Below are 17,632 nucleotides of genomic sequence, written 5' to 3' on the forward strand. Positions count from 1 at the left end.
ACAGAGAGTCTGTCGGTCGACCGGTCCGGTCGACCGAAAAACTCCATCGGTCGACCACACCGGTCGACCGACGATGATCCAGAAAGTTTTCTTCGTGGTTTTGCTCTCATCGGTCGACCGACGGGATTTTCGGTCGACCGACAATATAGCCGTTGCTTTTTAACGGCTCTTTCTCTGAGCTGTTTGCTGGGGTTTTTGGTCATTTCGTTTTGGGGTTTTTGGCTGAGCTTTGAGTGGGTATATATACCCCATTGCTGATGTCTTTTCAAGTTAACTAAGAGAGTTTTTAATCAAGTTTAATAAAGTTTTTAACAAGGGTTTTAGTTTGGTTTAAGTGTGTTTAAAAAGCTTTTAAGCAAATTGAGAGTTTGTTTTTGTGATTCAATTCTACAAGAGCTTGAGGAGATCATCTATTGGTGTTTGGGCATTCAACTATTCTCCCTCCAACTCTTGATATATTGAGAAGTTTTCTAAACTCTATTTCTAGCTTTTTTATATATTTGATTATCATTGTTATTAAGCTAGAACTACATTGAGTTTAGTTTTGATTTATATCTCTTTGTTCACACACAACCTTTTGAGCTTATTGTATTTACATTCATAGTATAATTTTGGGTTGTGAGATTAGTGACTAAGAGTTGTGCTTAATTGAGTTCTCACCTTGTTTAGAGAACAATCAATTGATTTATCTTGTGCTTAATTGTGAGGATACACTTTGTAATACACTTGTACACCAAGAGAGAAGTGTGTGGCGAGAGTCGGGGATTCCGAGTGTGAGGTGTAAACGTTATTCGGGTGAACGTAGAAAACCCGGTTGTGATAGTGGAGATCTCCTCGAGGTGAGGAGCGGGGACGTAGGTCGTGGGGACCGAACCTCGTAAACATATCGTTTTGTTTGTGATTGCATTGGCGTTCTTATTCTTGTTTTCATATCTTATATCGCCTTTGTGTATTGCTCATCATATTACCCTATCACTTGTGTAGATTGTTTATTTTACCCTTGTGTTAGTTCATATATCCTTGCTCATATTTTTGTAATATCTCATTCATATATCCTTGCTCATATATTTGTAATATCTCATTGATAGGATATATTCATTTGTTCATATTGCTTATCCTAGCTTACATATCTTATTGTATTTTATACTTGCTAGGATAACTTATTAATTAGTTTTAATTGGCATTTAATCGGATTAGATTAGCATAAGACCCTAATCACCCCCCCTCTAGGGTCTAACAGAAGAGAGAGCCGATTTTTCTTCTCTGCACTTCTGCCGCCGCCACCCCTTCAAAATGCACCAAAACCTAGGCTAAAAAACAATGTTCCTATTTATAGCCTATTGGTTAATCGGGTGGGCCTTGCTTTTGTCCGCTAAACAATCTTTGTGAACTTCCATCTCCTCACGCGGTTGTTTTCCCCAGCCAATCTAATCACGTGGTCCCCCCCACGTGCTCACAATTCTCCACCTCGGCGAAGTTTTCTCAAAACTGAGCCGACACCAACCAAAACAAATACCTCACTTGTTGTGTCCAGTACAAAGTGAAACAATTCACGATAACGGACTCAATCCATAACAAGTCGAGAACCCAAATGAGAGTGCAAATACTCTCCAAATATCGGTATCAACTCACCAAATCGATCTCACCCCCATCAAAATCTAACCCGGCTGCATCATAAAGACTGTCTACGTATCCTCTTGTCCAATGTATCAAGCCGAACGTAGTTCACCCAAATGGCTGCGAACGACCTCAAACAAATAGAAGAGTTCACAACCCTTCTCCAATATCATCAACTCTGCGGCTGATAGCACCTCCAATGGCCTCAAACACCTCCACCTGAGGCGAACCAATGGCCATATCCAAACTATGTCTGCCAGCTGCACTCAATTCAAAACCCAACTCATCATCTGCATCCGAATCCAAATGACTTCCACGATGTTTCATCTCAGCTGGAATCCCAACCAATGCAGAATGACCTGGAGTATGTGCGAAAATCCCCACCCAATGTGGAGTAGCATCAATCTCCACCCGCTGCGATACCTCTAAGGTCTGTCCAAAACTCTCCACCTGCTGAGAGTCAATTAGCTTCCTCATCGAAGCCTCAACCAAAGTGACACTACCAGACCTATCTTCCAATAGAGTTTTACCTCCAATCACAGCAGTTAACAACTCTTTAATAGGATGACCCAAATTTGTCGAAGCCTCTGTCCAGAAAATCTTCTGCAGACCATTGCTTGACAACAAACATCGATCCTCCTCCAGCAAGGTACGATTCTCCAAATTTGTCACCCTATCTAGTTGCCCCAAGATTTCCTTTCCAACGAAGTGTCTCGAAATGTCGTGAGCTCGGCTCCAATACAGAAACAGGTCCATCTTGTACCTCCCACCAGAATGGAGTACATTCACCTTTCTGTCTATTACACACTTCTTCAATCTGTTAGAGACTACTAGGACTTTATCCATCGGGGATTTGGTTGCAACCCAAACACGCCTAGAACAGCCACCAACCTATTACCTCCCAATGATGTCCCCTTGGAAGGCCCCCAAACATCCACGTGAACTCCTTTAGAACGACCCTTAGCACGGTGAATAGAGGTGCCACACTTCACCTCGGTCTTCTTGCTCACATCAACATGTTCACTGGACTTCAAACTGCAGGTCTTTGCACCCTCTTTCAATCTATGCGAGGAATCAATACTGGAATGGCCAAGCCCCAAATGCCGCAGTCTAGTCGAATCAACAGAAGTCGCCAGTTCCCCCCCTGCCACTATACCTCCAGTCAAGTAATACAGGTTATTTCTCCTGACGCCCTTCATCAAAATACGAGAGTCTCTCGCAATCTCGAGAACCATGTCCTCAACACGAACCTTCAGACCCTCTCCAACCAAAGCTCCAATTGAGATCAAGTTCTTCCTCAAAAAAGGAACACATCTCACATCATTTAACTCTCTAACAGTCCCGTCAAACATCTTTATGCGAATTCTTCCTATCCCAAGGATCTGGCATGCACGGTTATCAGCCATGTACACCACGCCACTATCCACTAGCTTCTCAAAACTAGAGAACCATTCCCTTTTAGGACACACATGATAGGTCGCACCACTATCCAACATCCATTCAGATTCCTCCGAATAGCTATCTGTAGGACTGATAGAAAGCGAATAAATAGAAGAGTCAGAATTATTACCATCCGATACGATGTTTGCTTCTGATGATGGCTGCTTCCCTTTTCCCTTATGCTTATTCTTCATCTGTTTCGAGTCCAATTAATTTCAGCACATAATTCCGTAACTAAAATGGGACCCACAATTGTCTGGATTCTGAACTTATCTGGTAGCGTTGGGTGGCGTAGGATGGGATCAGGATGCGGTGATTCATGTAATGATGGGTAGTCATATTTTGCGCTCAAGTCTGTAAGAAATATTTTTTGCACATTCAACCTGGTCATTTAGAATTACATTTTATAATAATATGATAAAGTGATAGAGAAAATCCCCTTGTATCACTAATATTCGTCAGAAATTTCTTATTTTACTAATTATGCAGAAAACCCTCACGCTACCCCGTGGGAAGGGGAAAAAAATCCTATATGGCTCTTTCTAGATAATATCGTACAGAAAAGGGTATAACTACCCCCCTTAATTCGCTCCTAAGTGGGTGAGAATCCCCTAGATTGTGGGAAACGGTTTTGGAACCGTTCGACTCACGTTGAATGAGTCAAAAACGTCCAGATTGGCGTTCTGGGCCTCAATTCCGCGTCTCAGAACTGAGACACAGAGTTCGGCTTCTGCCGAAAATTGAGAACGAACGCAGGGGTCGCCTGTGTTCTGAAATCATGAACGCAAGAATGAACTCCGCGTTTCCTAGAAATAGTTGTTGATTTGTAACTTCTTCTATTGAAGCATTTGCAAGGACCGTTGTTCCGTAATCTTTGCCTTAATCATTTGGGGTGTGATGTTGTGCGCAGCGGAAATTTCGGCAGAGTTTCTGGTGCACAATAAGAGAGAAAGATCGATAAGAATTCTTGTTTCTCAAAGGGAACAAGAATCTGAAGCCTAATATCCCATCAAAGTGGAATATTAGCTCTTCCTCTCGTCAGCTCTAGGACTGCGCGTCGAGGGATCCTAAAAACTATTACAATGGCCACAAACTCAAACAATCAATTTTACGTTGTTCGGCAAACTGCCTACGTCCACGGGGCAAGGAGGGTGATCTACTAATAGAGAGAAAGAGAATATAAATAGGGTTTACAATCTCTCAAATTTAAACCCTCAAACAATCTCTCAATCTCTCACAAAATTATCTCTCTCAAAAAGGGGATGTACAGAACCCTAGAACAACTGCACAAAAAACCCCACAAATCCCTAGAAGAGAGAGCCGATTTTTCTTCTCTGCAATTCTGCCGCAGCCACCCCCTCAAAATGCACCAAAACCTAGGCTAAAAAACAATGTTCCTATTTATAGCCTATTGGTTAATCGAGTGGGCCTTGCTTTTGTCCGCTAAACAATTTCTGTGAACTTCCATCTCCTCACGCGGTTGTTTTCCCCAGCCAATCTAATCACGTGGTCCCCCCACGTGCTCACATGTGAGAGCCGTCAGATTGTAACTCACACGGTTGATTGTGAAGGCTATTGAATCAGAGTTTTCAAAGGAGGAGTTTGACATATGCACATCATATGTTTCATGATATGTTAGAAAGAAATGTTTGGATATTCCTCTTAGGGTATTAGTCGTATAATGCTACAAGAACTGTTCTCTCCTGACTGGTGTTGTATGATATGTCAGTAAGAAATGTTTGGATATTCCTTTTCTGATATCAATTCTATAACGCGACAAGTATAATTCCCCCTACCTTCTTGCATGATATTCTTCTTAGGGCTCCGTATAGAGTTTTCCCCCACATTAAATTTGATGAACAAAAAAACTATATGAGCTTAAAATTGACACAAGAAATTATGCATTTTATCATAAATTCTACGCAATGCTTTTAAGTATATAAGAGTTTTTGTTCTAGATTTAAGATGGTAAATGTAGATTGAGGCTCTTCAACAGCTTTTCTCAAACATGTAGACATGGTACTTACTGTTGCTTTCTATTCTTCCAATCCTTGAGTGCAATTGGAACGTGGATCTACAACACGATTGCAGGGGAGGGAATTCTTGCACAGATAGGTTGGCTAATGATGGGATTCTACATGCTCAATTTATTTCCTATGATAATGCTCCGACGCCTTTAAGTTCTAGATTCATGGGTGATCTCATTGTTGTTTCTATTCCACGATCACGTGTGATCTCATTATAGCCCCCTCTGTGAATTTGGATCCTCTCCACTACAAAAAAATAGTGAAGAGACCACTACTTTAATCTCAGTCGTTAATTACTTAGTAAGTGGTTATGATATAATCTAAATCTAACACTTACCATAGCCCCGTGTATTGCACTCATTCCTAATTTGCACTCAAATAAAAAATCACAAACATCAACTAGATAATTAATAGTTATGATTATGTAGTGGTCCATCCACTATTTTTTAGATAGTGGAGAAGATCAGAATCCCCTCTCTGTTACATTAAAAAAAATACCATGCGAAAGGGATGCACGTGAATCTAAAATCAGGATCAAAGTTCAGGTAATAGACATTAGCATGTTTGCAATCGTCACAACTAAGATTTGATTTTTTTTTTTTTTTGAGAAAATGATAACTGTACTATATTAATTGTTTTATTTTTGTACTGCTAGGCCTAAATAATTGGGGTTTATGCAACTCATCATTTTCTTTTGCAATTTATAAAAGCATGTTCTATATTTTTGTGTCCAGGAGTACAAGAGGAGGATAACTTTTATGTATAATTATCACTACTCAAACATTATGAGAAAGAAAGAAATATTTGTTTCACCTCCAATCATGTGCTGCTGATGCAAAAACAAGAAACTCCACTTTACTTGTAATTTATCTTGCCTCGCTTATTCAGAAAGTGTTATAGGCATTTTAGTGATAAAAAAATATTTTCTAGTTAATAGCAGACAAGTGTTTCACATTATGCATAATCAAGTCAGCATTTCAAGATAACCATAGGCCAATTCGGTCAACTCGACAAGCTGACATCTTGGGAGGACGACTCGAAACGCGTCACATGTCGATGACCCAAAAAGCATTGGGCGTCGACCCCTGGCTAAGTCGACTGCTTAAACACTCCACTCGGTCAACTAATTGGTAAACACCTTGTGAGAGCAACTCAAAGAGCGGTACTTCTCGATCACCGGATGAGTCGAAAGGCAACGAAATGCCTCGAGCCTCGATCCCCTCTTGTGCACTAGTGAACAATCACCTCATAATAAATGCCATTAAATGCATTATAGGCGCCATCATTCCTCTGCCCACAATAGTCTTTATGATACATCGGACCACGTCGGCACCGCACACCTGTAAAGCAAAAGCTGACGTGGTCATCATCCCATACTCGGCCGAAGTTACCATTCTACCCTTCTACTACTACTATAAATAGAGATGTTGTTTTTAATAACAGGGTACGATCTTTCTCACTACTGACTGTAGATAAGAACTATTGTAGTTCATTTTTACTTCTCTACTCAAGCAAAGTACTGACTTGGTCGTCGGAGGAACAATTGGGGAAACTAACCTCGCCCTCTTACGATTTGCTACTTATGCAAGGAAGAACAACTTATTCAAGAACCAAACATTCAAAGAGTTAGAGGACCTTTGTCAACTTAATCAATCCTTCCACTTGACTGTTTGATATCTGACATCAACAGAAAGAAACACTCTCATTAGTTTTGGTACAACAACCATAGATAAGGTAATAAAGATAAAAATAAAATTGTTAACACGGTTACAAAACGAGCTTTGTTATCATTGAGATAAATCAAACGGTGCTACAAAATAAAAAAAATTACAGTCGTTAAGGGAACAAAAATCATCAACCTTTATTTCGCGGAGTATTTGAAATGGTTTATCCATCTATTCTGCAGAGCAAAATAGTTAATATCACTTGGAGGTATCTTCAATTTTTTTATAGCTTTTATGATATAAACTGTATAAAATTAACATGGACGGATAAAAATGTTTTGCTTAGTCAAATCTAGCTTATCTAGAGGAGCTTATAAACTAATTTTTCAAAAGTTGAGAAATCCTAATATTTTTAAATGCGGCATAAAAGCTAGTTTATTTAAGCTATTGCCAAATATGTTAATATGGATAAGCCAGGTTAAAATATACTTTCAAAGAAGAAGAAGAAGAAGCTCCCCAAACACCCTATTTTCATCAGAAGAGTATAATTTGTTAATATCATATCATACCCCCTTTAAAAGTACGAGTTTGAAAAAATCTTTCCTTGCTCAATATTACCCTTTACTTTCTTCAATATTTTATTTAAATCTTAATTTATCATAATCATAATTATATCCTACCTTAATTCCACGTGAATTACCTACAACTCAATAATTTAAAAAAAATAAGATTAATAAGTTACATGAAATATTACAACAATAACAAAAAAACCAAAAAAAAATTAAAAATTACAAAATACTCTCAAATATTCAAAATTACACAATCACATATCAAAATTTAAAATAACAAACATAAAATTTGGAAATTAACATTATCCTTTAAATAATTTGAAATTTGTAATTAAGACCCTCAATATTTCAAAAATTATAGAAACATCCTTAAAAGTTTAAATTATAAAAAAACACCCTCAAAACTTGTAAGCAACATAGATGAATTCTAGAGATTACCATTAGACTTGAACATAGATCCCCCTGTCCCCACCATAAAAAGCACTTTATCGCATCGATTAAGCCTCAGGGATGATAGAGAAAGATAATATCATGTAAACACCAATGAGTTTAAATGATAATGAAAAGGTAAAGAAATAATAAGTAGCTAACATACTATAATACATGAATTATTGTCAAAAAACTAAAAAGTTTCAAAAATTATACAAAACACCCTCAATAGGTCAAAATTACACAAAACATACTGACTTTTCAAAACTTAAAACAATAAACATAAAATCTAAAAATTATCAGTAGCCCCCTAAAGTTTAAAATTTACAATTAATACCCTCAAAATTTCAAAAAATGTAGAAACACCCTCAAAAGTTCATAATTACAGAAAACCATGTGTAGGCTGTCTAAAAATCACAATAGATAGCTGATCCCGATCAAACACCGATGATGGAAGTTACAATCTGACGACTTCCAGAAGGCTACAATTTGAAGACTTTCACGTAGATCGCTGAAGGTTACAATCTGACGACCTTCACGACAACCGATGAAAGCTCTAATCAACAACCTTCACAATCAACATCGAGAGTTACAATCTGACGACTCTTGCATATCAAAGAGCTAAAGTAAAGATTACAAAATGACGATCTTTGCAAAACTTCGATAGAAAGAGACTACAAATCGACGGTCTCTTCAAATCAAGATGTGGAAGTCTTCCCCGCGTACCAGCATCAAGATGCGCAGCGTTCATAGCCACGAACGCAGCTCAAATACAGCTCCAAAAGTTACAAACGCAGCTCCAAAAGCTGCAAACGCAGCTCAGATTCGGCCGCCAACGCAGCTTCCAAATCGCCGCCAGACGCAGCTCTAATCGCCGCCAGACGCAGCTCAAATCGCTACCAAACGCAGCTCAAATCGCCGCCAAACGCAGCTCAGATCCGCTGCCAAACGCAGCTCTTAAATCGTACAAACGCAGCTTCCAAATTGCTGTAAACGCAGCTCAGATCCGCTGCCAAACGCAGCTCTTAAATCATACAAACGTTCAACGTAGTTTCCAGCCGCTGCGGCCGAGCTTTCAGACACTGCGTTTAAGCTTCCAAACACTGCGTTTGAACGCAGAATTCGCATCAGAACATGGATTTTGCGTTTGACTCGTTCAAACACGAGCTGAACGGTTTCAAAACCGTTTCCCATGATCTAAGGGGATCACAACTCCACTCAGGAGTGATTTAAGGGGCGGTTACATCTCATTAGCCCCACTTAGGAGCAAATTAAGGAGGTGGTTACACCCCTTAATCCCCTATAAATAACTAAAAATCAATTCAGTTCAGGGGCGGTCGGTTGGAACTTCTTGGCAGCAATGGGAGAGATCGACATTCATCCTTTGGAGCATTCCTTGAAGCCTTCGGCCTTGGCTTGAGAACCGATTCTCGGTTCAAATCAACTCTTTTTCAAGAGTTCTAAACTCGATCAGAGTTATCAACTCATCAAGAGTTTTAAACTTGCCACGCAAGTTCTCCACAACGTCAAATCGTGAGGAGAAGACATCGTTCCAGTGAATCAAGATATTCGGATCGTCAACGGAGAGCAAATTCAACGCAAGCATTCGAAGGAGGCACTCCATCGCTACCGTGAAGAACCCAGTTTTAAACAAAGGAGAGAATCCAGATCATTCTATTCTCTTTTGTAATCAGGAAATCCAATTGTAATCGATTTTAAGAGAATACAAGTCAATTTTCTTTCATTTCTTTTACTGCAAATTTTCCCACAAACAAAAGATGGCGACTCCGCTGGGGATTAGCTTCTCTGACGAAGAAGTGGTGGCGCAATTCGATGTTCATCTCACTGGAACAACCGTCAAAACTCTCGTGGTAGAGTTTGATCAAGCCAAGTTTGAGGAGGCCCTCTCCTCCGGATCCCTTAGCCCCAAGGCTATACGCAAGATCCACAAAGTCTCCAAAGAGACTAAAGCTCCAACTGTTGCTCCTATGCCGAAGGAAGACCTCTCCTTTGGGCCAGATTGCTTGGACAGCCCCTCCTCCGATGGAGTGGGCTCAGCTTCAGCCAAACCCGCGCCAAGACGACGGGTATCGGGTCGAAAGATGCCCATGGAGGCGACAAAGGCCTTGAAGCAGGCTAAGAAGAACGTCGCTCGACGGAGGAGGAGATCCTTACGACGAGCACATCTCCGAGAATGCCGATCCTCAAGTCAACATGAGCTTCATGTTTGTGAGCCTAAACGCGACCCTATGCCCTGCGTTTCTATTTCAGAATGCAAGTATCGCGTCTATGAGCCCAAACATAGGCTCTGTGTGAAGAAGACTGAGCGCAACCCCTCAGGGGCGCGTTCCACAAAATGAACGCAACCCTCATGGGCGTGTTCCACAAAATAAACGCAACTCTCAAATATGCGTTTCATCAGCAAAACCTGAAGCTCAGACATGCGTTCAGTTGACGAAATCCAATACAGAGCCTGGTATATATCGTGGAGCTTCGGGGCGCTGCCCCGAACCCCACCGGGGGGTATTCCATCCCCCCACCAAGAGCCAGTCCTGTCCAATCGTGGACTGGGGGTTCCAATTCAAACCTCACGATCAGTGAGTAATTCTCTAGTCCTTACAACAGACTTGAGAGAGTTCATATTAAGAGAAAGACCGATGCAACAAGTCATTCGTTCATTCCAATGTGAACGACTGATTCCTACGGTCCTCTCGGGATGTCAATGTTGTTCATTTGCGGCCAAACAATTAGTGTTCGACAAATTAATGCATGTTGCCTTGCCCAACCAACAACAACGTTCTCACAGGAAGAAGTCTCCAGAGACCGAATATCCCGAGGTCACTATCAATGTGATCGGCAGAGGAAAAACCTCAGGTCCTAGTTCCAATGACTCTGAGACAAAGCGTTCACTGACCGTCAGAGAAATCACAGACGAGTTTGAAGGAGTTTATCAACATACTCGGACTCGAACGGGAGTGTCAACTATCGGAGTTTAGCCAGGGGAACCAATTCCAATGATGAACACTCAGCCATTGCAGAGTCCCAATCATCAAGCTCTTTTGTTGAACATGAGAGCTCCGCCTATATGACAGAAAGCCATGAAGATCTCGCGAAGAGACTTGATGAGCAGGAGGCCATGCTCAAATCTCAGCAAGAGGCCATCAATGAACTCATGGCCCTGTTGACTCAAATAGTCGCAAACAAGGCCAAATCTCAAAAGACATATTTGCCACCTAGGCAAGAACCCTCCCGGAGAGGAAAAACGTCTTCATCCCGACCTCACACAAGCAGAGGGAAGGAAAAAGTGGTTGATGGTGCTGCTTCTGACCAAGAAGCCCATAACATGGAATCTTCCTCTGATGAAGGAAGAGAGACGGAGAACGAGCATAATCTCCAGTCTGCCAAAATGGAAGAATTGGAAGCCCGCCTCAATGCCATTGCCAACAGAAGCGAGCTCTAAGACGAGGGAGTGGTCAGACACTATCCTGCCGAATGGGATGCAGCCCCTTATCCTCCAAAATTCGAAGTCCCGACGCTACAAACTTTTGACGGCACGGGATCACCGAACCAACATATCTATCATTTCAAGTCACAGACTGGGAATGTGATATCAAACGATGCTGGCTCGATTGTTCATTGGCACCCTCAAGAGAGTTGCCTTTGAATGGTTCAGGAAACTACCTGCCGGATGTATCCAAAGGTGGGCAGATTTAGAGACTCTTCCTGTTAAGATTCTTTGAAGAGGATACAGAAGTCTCCATCCATACCCTCCTCGCCACTAAGCAAAAGAGGAGGGAGTCCGTCAAAGCCTTCGTCAAAAGGTTCCGAACCATGGCTCTCCGGTGTTCGTCAGGTATGACACAGTCTACTTTAGTAGAGACCTGTCGACACAACTTGCAGACCAACCTCCTAGCCCGAATCGGAGTTGCAGAATGTCGTTCTTGGAGACAACTGATCTCTCAAGGCGAACAGGCTCAAAAGATTATTGCCAGGATCAAAGCTGAAGAATAAAGTAGGCACGACCAACCTGAGCAATCGGACCAAGCCCAACCTTCACCTGAGCAATCGGACCAAGCTCACTCTTCCCAGTCAGAACCGGAAGATACTACGGCCACTAAAGCTAATCCTCCTCTTCAGTAGGATGACAGGTCCAACAACTATCATGTTAACAATTACCTCTGATAGTCAACCTAATTAGATAGTGGCCCGTTAAGCGATGTGCCATGTCTACTCCTTTTTCCCCTGCACTTGTTCAAGACTGGGGGTTGGTTTATTTAGATTATGAATAATAAATTTTCTGAGTTGTCATGTTCAACAGAATACCTCTGCGTACCACGAAGTCTACCAACAACTATCACGTTAATGATCACCTCTGATAGTCTATTTTCTCCAAATCCCCCCACCAATCCTCCTCAATAGGATGGCGGGTCCACCAAAACTATCACGTTAACCGTCACCTCTGATAGTCCTTTTCCTCCAAATTCCCCCACCAATCCTCTTCAAGTAGGATGGCGGGTCCATCAAAACTATCATGTTAACCGTCACCTCTGATAGTCCTTTTCCTCCAAATTCCCCCACCAATCCTCTTCAAGTAGGATGGCGGGTCCACCAAAACTATCACGTTAACCGTCACCTCTGATAGTCCTTTTCCTCCAAATTCCCCCACCAATCCTCTTCAAGTAGGATGGCGGGTCCACCAAAACTATCACGTTAACCGTCACCTCTGATAGTCCTTTTCCTCCAAATTCCCCCACCAATTCTCTTCAAGTAGGATGGCGGGTTCTTTTTATTCCCCTGCTAAGTTTTAATCAAGACTGGGGGTTGGTTACTTGGAATCCATTGGATTAAGAGTAACGAATCTTTCACATCGTCGAGTTAACATTACACTTCTGACGATCATCATCCCCACAGAGTATGCATTCAACTTGCATCACTCCCAATTTGTCACGTTAACAATACACCTCTGACAATCAACTTATCAATCCTCTTCAATAGGATGATAAGTCCACAAAGTTGCTCCAATCGCAACACAAATCTTGTCACGTTAACACTAAACCTCTGACAAAATTAACTTATCGACTCTCGTCAATAGAGCGATAGGTCCTCAACGTTGCTCCGATCGCAACACTTCTAACTTATCGACTCACGTCAATAGAGCGATAGGTCCTCAAAGTTGCTCTGAATGCAATACTTCCAACTTATCGACTCACGTCAATAGAGCGATAGGTCCTCAAAGTTGCTCTGAATGCAACACTTCCAACTTATCGACTCTCCTCAATAGAGCGATAGGTCCTCAAAGTTGCCCTGATCGCAACATCTTCCTGTCACGTTAATATCACACCTCTGATAAAATTCACTTATCAATCTTCTTCAATAGGATGATAAGTCCATAAAGTTGCTCCGATCGCAACAAATTCCCGTCACCTCTGACACCCCACTTATCAATCCTCGTCAATAGGATGATAAGTCCACAAAGTTGCTCCAATCGCAACACAAATCCTGTCACGTTAACACTAAACCTCTGACAAAACCCACTTATCAATCCTCTTCAATAGGATGATAAGTCCACAAAGTTGCTCCCATCGCAACACATTCCTGTCACGTTAACAATATACCTCTGACAAAAATCGACTTATCAATCCTCGTCAATAGGATGATAAGTCCATAAAGTTGCTCCGACCACAACATTCTCTTGTCACGTTAATATCAAACACCTCTGACAAAATCAACTTATCGACTCTCGTCAATAGAGCGATAGGTCCTCAAAGTTGCTCCGATCGTAACACTTTCCACTTATCGACTCTCGTCAATGGAGCGATAGGTCCATAAAAATACTGTTAGATTAACATCACACCTCTAACAGTAAAACCCCCCAATAAACTTGTTAATCCTTTTTCAACAAGAATAGCAAGTTTTCATTATAAAATCCCCAGTGGATTAGAGATTTTCTGAAATTATCCCAGTGATAATAAAGAAAGTTTCTGAATTTCACTCTAAGTGAAAATTCATGCCAAGTTAATATTACACCTCTGGCGCTTCCAACTTTCTTTCAGTGTTTCAAGTAACACAGGAAGAAACAGTGGCAAAGTCTACGTATTCAACATCGTAGCACCAAAAATCCATATCTTACACGCATGGGGGATTTTATCTCGATCCCTAATTAGAGATAAGCCTACGCCTAACACGCGTTGCCGGTTAGTCTTTTTCCGTAAAAATGATAAAGTCTATGTATTCAAAATTATAGCATCAAGTCTAAGAGGGTTCATTTCATTAGCATAACGTTACATGTGAAACAGACTTAGACAATCCACATGCTAGCCCGACTCAAACGGTAGTCGGTAAAGGCTTATCAAATCCGTTGATGGCTGAGGGTTTGCCAAAAATCCTATGCACGTTTGCAGGTCCATCAACTTAATGGATGTGAGCCGAGACTTAAAACAGATGAGCCAAAGACAAGTCTCAAAGACTTAGTCAAAAATGCACGGAAGCCACTTCCATGTCTCAAGAGGTCATACCCGTGTTCCAAATTCAACATGTAAGGGTGAGACCCGCATCTCAAGTTCAAAATGCAGGGTCCACCCCCACATTCCAGAAGCAGGATTATGGCGCATACCTTCACACAGGTCCTACGTGGCAAATCCCTTCAACCATGATGCCTTCGAAGCAAGTGCAGAGAACAAATCCTTTACCACAAGGAATCAACAGCTCCAAGATCAGAGTTGAGATCCAAAGTATTCCGAAAATTCGTCCCAGTCAACCGCGAACTTTCGAAAACTTTGGAGGGGGTTCTGTAGGCTGTCTAAAAATCACAATAGATAGCTGATCCCCATCAAACATCGATGATGGAAGTTACAATCTGACGACTTCCAGAAGGCTACAATTTGAAGACTTTCACGTAGATCGCTGAAGGTTACAATCTGACGACCTTCACGACAACCGATGAAAGCTCTAATCAACAACCTTCACAATTAACATCGAGAGTTACAATCTGACGACTCTTGCATATCAAAGAGCTAAAGTAAAGATTATAAAATGACGATCTTTGCAAAACTTCAATAGAAAGAGACTACAAATCGACGGTCTCTTCAAATCAAGACGTGAAAGTCTTCCCCGCGTACCAGCATCAAGATGTGCCGCGTTCATAGCCACGAACGTAGCTCAAATGCAGCTCCAAAAGTTGCAAACGCAGCTCCAAAAGCTGCAAACGCAGCTCAGATTCGGCCGCCAACGCAGCTTCCAAATCGCCGCCAGACGCAGCTCTAATCGCTGCCAGACGCAGCTCACTGTAAACGCAGCTCAGATCCGCTGCCAAACGCAGCTCTTAAATCGTACAAACGCAGCTTCCAAATTGCTGTAAACGCAGCTCAGATCCGCTGCCAAACGCAGCTCTTAAATCGCTGCAAATGAGCTTCCAAACGCTGCGTCCGAGTTTCCAGATGCTGCGTTCAAGCTTTTAGGCATTGCGTTTGGACACAGAATTCATGCCAGAATGCGGGCCTGCGTTTGACTCGTTCAAACACGAGCTGAACGGTTTCAAAACCGTTTCCCACGATCTAAGGGGATCACAACTCCACTCAGGAGTGATTTAAGGGACAGTTACATCCCATTAGCCCCACTTAGGAGCAAATTAAGGAGGTGGTTACACCCCTTAATCCCCTATAAATAACTGAAAATCAATTCAGTTCAGGGGCGGTCGGTTGGAACTTCTTGGCAGTAAAGGGAGAGATCGACATTCATCCTTTGGAGCATTCCTTGAAGCCTTCGGCCTTGGCTTGAGAACCGATTCTCGGTTCAAATCAACTCTTTTTCAAGAGTTCTAAACTCGATCAGAGTTATCAACTCATCAAGAGTTTTAAACTTGCCACGCAAGTTCTCCACAACGTCAAATCGTAAGGAGAAGACATCGTTCCAGTGAATCAAGATATTCGGATCGTCAACGGAGAGCAAATTCGACGCAAGCATTCGAAGGAGGCACTCCATCGCTACCGTGAAGAACCCAGTTTTAAACAAAGGAGAGAATCCAGATCATTCTCTTCTCTTTTGTAATCAGGAAATCCAATTGTAATCGATTTTGAGAGAATACAAGTCAATTTTCTTTCATTTCTTTTACTGCAAATTTTCCCACAAACACCATGAAATTTGAAAAATATATTGATAGATTAAAATTTAATATCATCGTCTAAATAAAATTAATTACATATAATTTTACTCATAAGTTGAAGTATCAAAAATATAGAGGTAGCATTCATTGATAGAAGACTAAATAACTTAAAATTGATAAAAGACTATAATATAATAGCTTAGCATTAATTGATTATATTTTATAAATATTATTCTCCGATGTTGGTAATATTCACAGGGTAGAAAACAATATTCTTTGATGTTAATAATATTCACAGGGTAAAAAAAGATATAATGAGTTATGTATGGAGAAACTATTAAAAAGTTTAGAGATGTTCTTCATAATGTTTTAGTTGTTTTTATTTTAAATAAAAAAGTGAAGGAAATTAATCCAAAATTCATAAACTTACATGAATCACTTGAATTGTTATTAATAAGAGACATATCTATCAAAGAAGTACCAACTTATTTTCTCATTGGAGAACATATTACAAAACTTTTTCCAATCAAAGAAGCATTTGTCATAGAAGATACACAAAATATTAATTAGTAAATCTAATAAAATTTCATATTTTATTCTACAAATACTAAAGGAGTCATAAACTTATTATATAATTAGATACAGATGACCTTGTAATAGCAACTAACGTGAAGCTATTGATCAACTATATTACGAGACATAACCTTACAAGAGGAGAAAAATCACTATAACTGACAAAAGGTATTCACATAGTACTTATTTAATAAGCTAGACAAAAGGTGGGAAATAACTATAGTGGATAAAATATATATACATGATACTTACTTATCATAGCTTAAGAAAAAAAATTAAAATTGATATTTATTTCTTTTTACTATACAGTGGCATGGCTCTACATGTAATTTTATTTGGGAATATGGCTATGAAAAAAGGATCAATTCTTTACGACATGATCAAAGATAAGCCCCATAATAGCATTATTGGATTTCATGATCTCTAAATATGAAGGTAATATATTTCATTACAATAATCTTTATTAAAGGCCAGTAAACATAAAGTTCACTTTATATCCATCTTAAATTTGTTGGGAGAGATATGCACGTTATCGCAAATTTGCATTATCCAAAAAAAAAAGATTCAACTAACTAAATAAATAAGAGAATGATAAGTAAACCAAGCAAATATCCATATAACACAACAAACAATAAATATTATATTTTAAAATTAATATGCAGGACTCATTTAGAACAAGCTATCAAGACAAAAGCATTTCCATCAAGGATCTTTACAAATGCAATAAAAGTTTAACTTCGCGATATTATGCATGCATCACAACATTTGAAAGAGGTATGATCTTAAAAAACTTACTCTATAATTTACACAATTAAATCTAATTGAAATTTACTAATATAAAGATCGCTATTACACCTTTAAGGCAAAGATAACTACCCGTTATCGTAGACTTGAGCTGTGGCTTTATGCTTGCAAAGGCCGCAACAAGAAGGTGAATATAAATGTTAATAATGAGTGTCCAAATGATAAATATTACAGAATCTCTGATAACTTAGAAAATTGCAAATGTAACATTGTTTAACGCAATAGAAACTTTTATTAGGTGCACGACACTAGAATTCATTGCAAAGAAAAAAAAATAGGTTAATCCTAACTTAAGTAATAAATTAGAAACACAGAAAATTTATTATATATATGAAAGTAACATTTGTTCTCATTAAAAAAACTTGTAAAGTTAGATGAGAAGATAAACGACGAATGAGCCCAGGGAAA

Source organism: Asparagus officinalis, chromosome 7 (genome assembly GCF_001876935.1).
Source record: "Asparagus officinalis chromosome 7, Aspof.V1, whole genome shotgun sequence".
NCBI lineage: Eukaryota > Viridiplantae > Streptophyta > Magnoliopsida > Asparagales > Asparagaceae > Asparagus > Asparagus officinalis.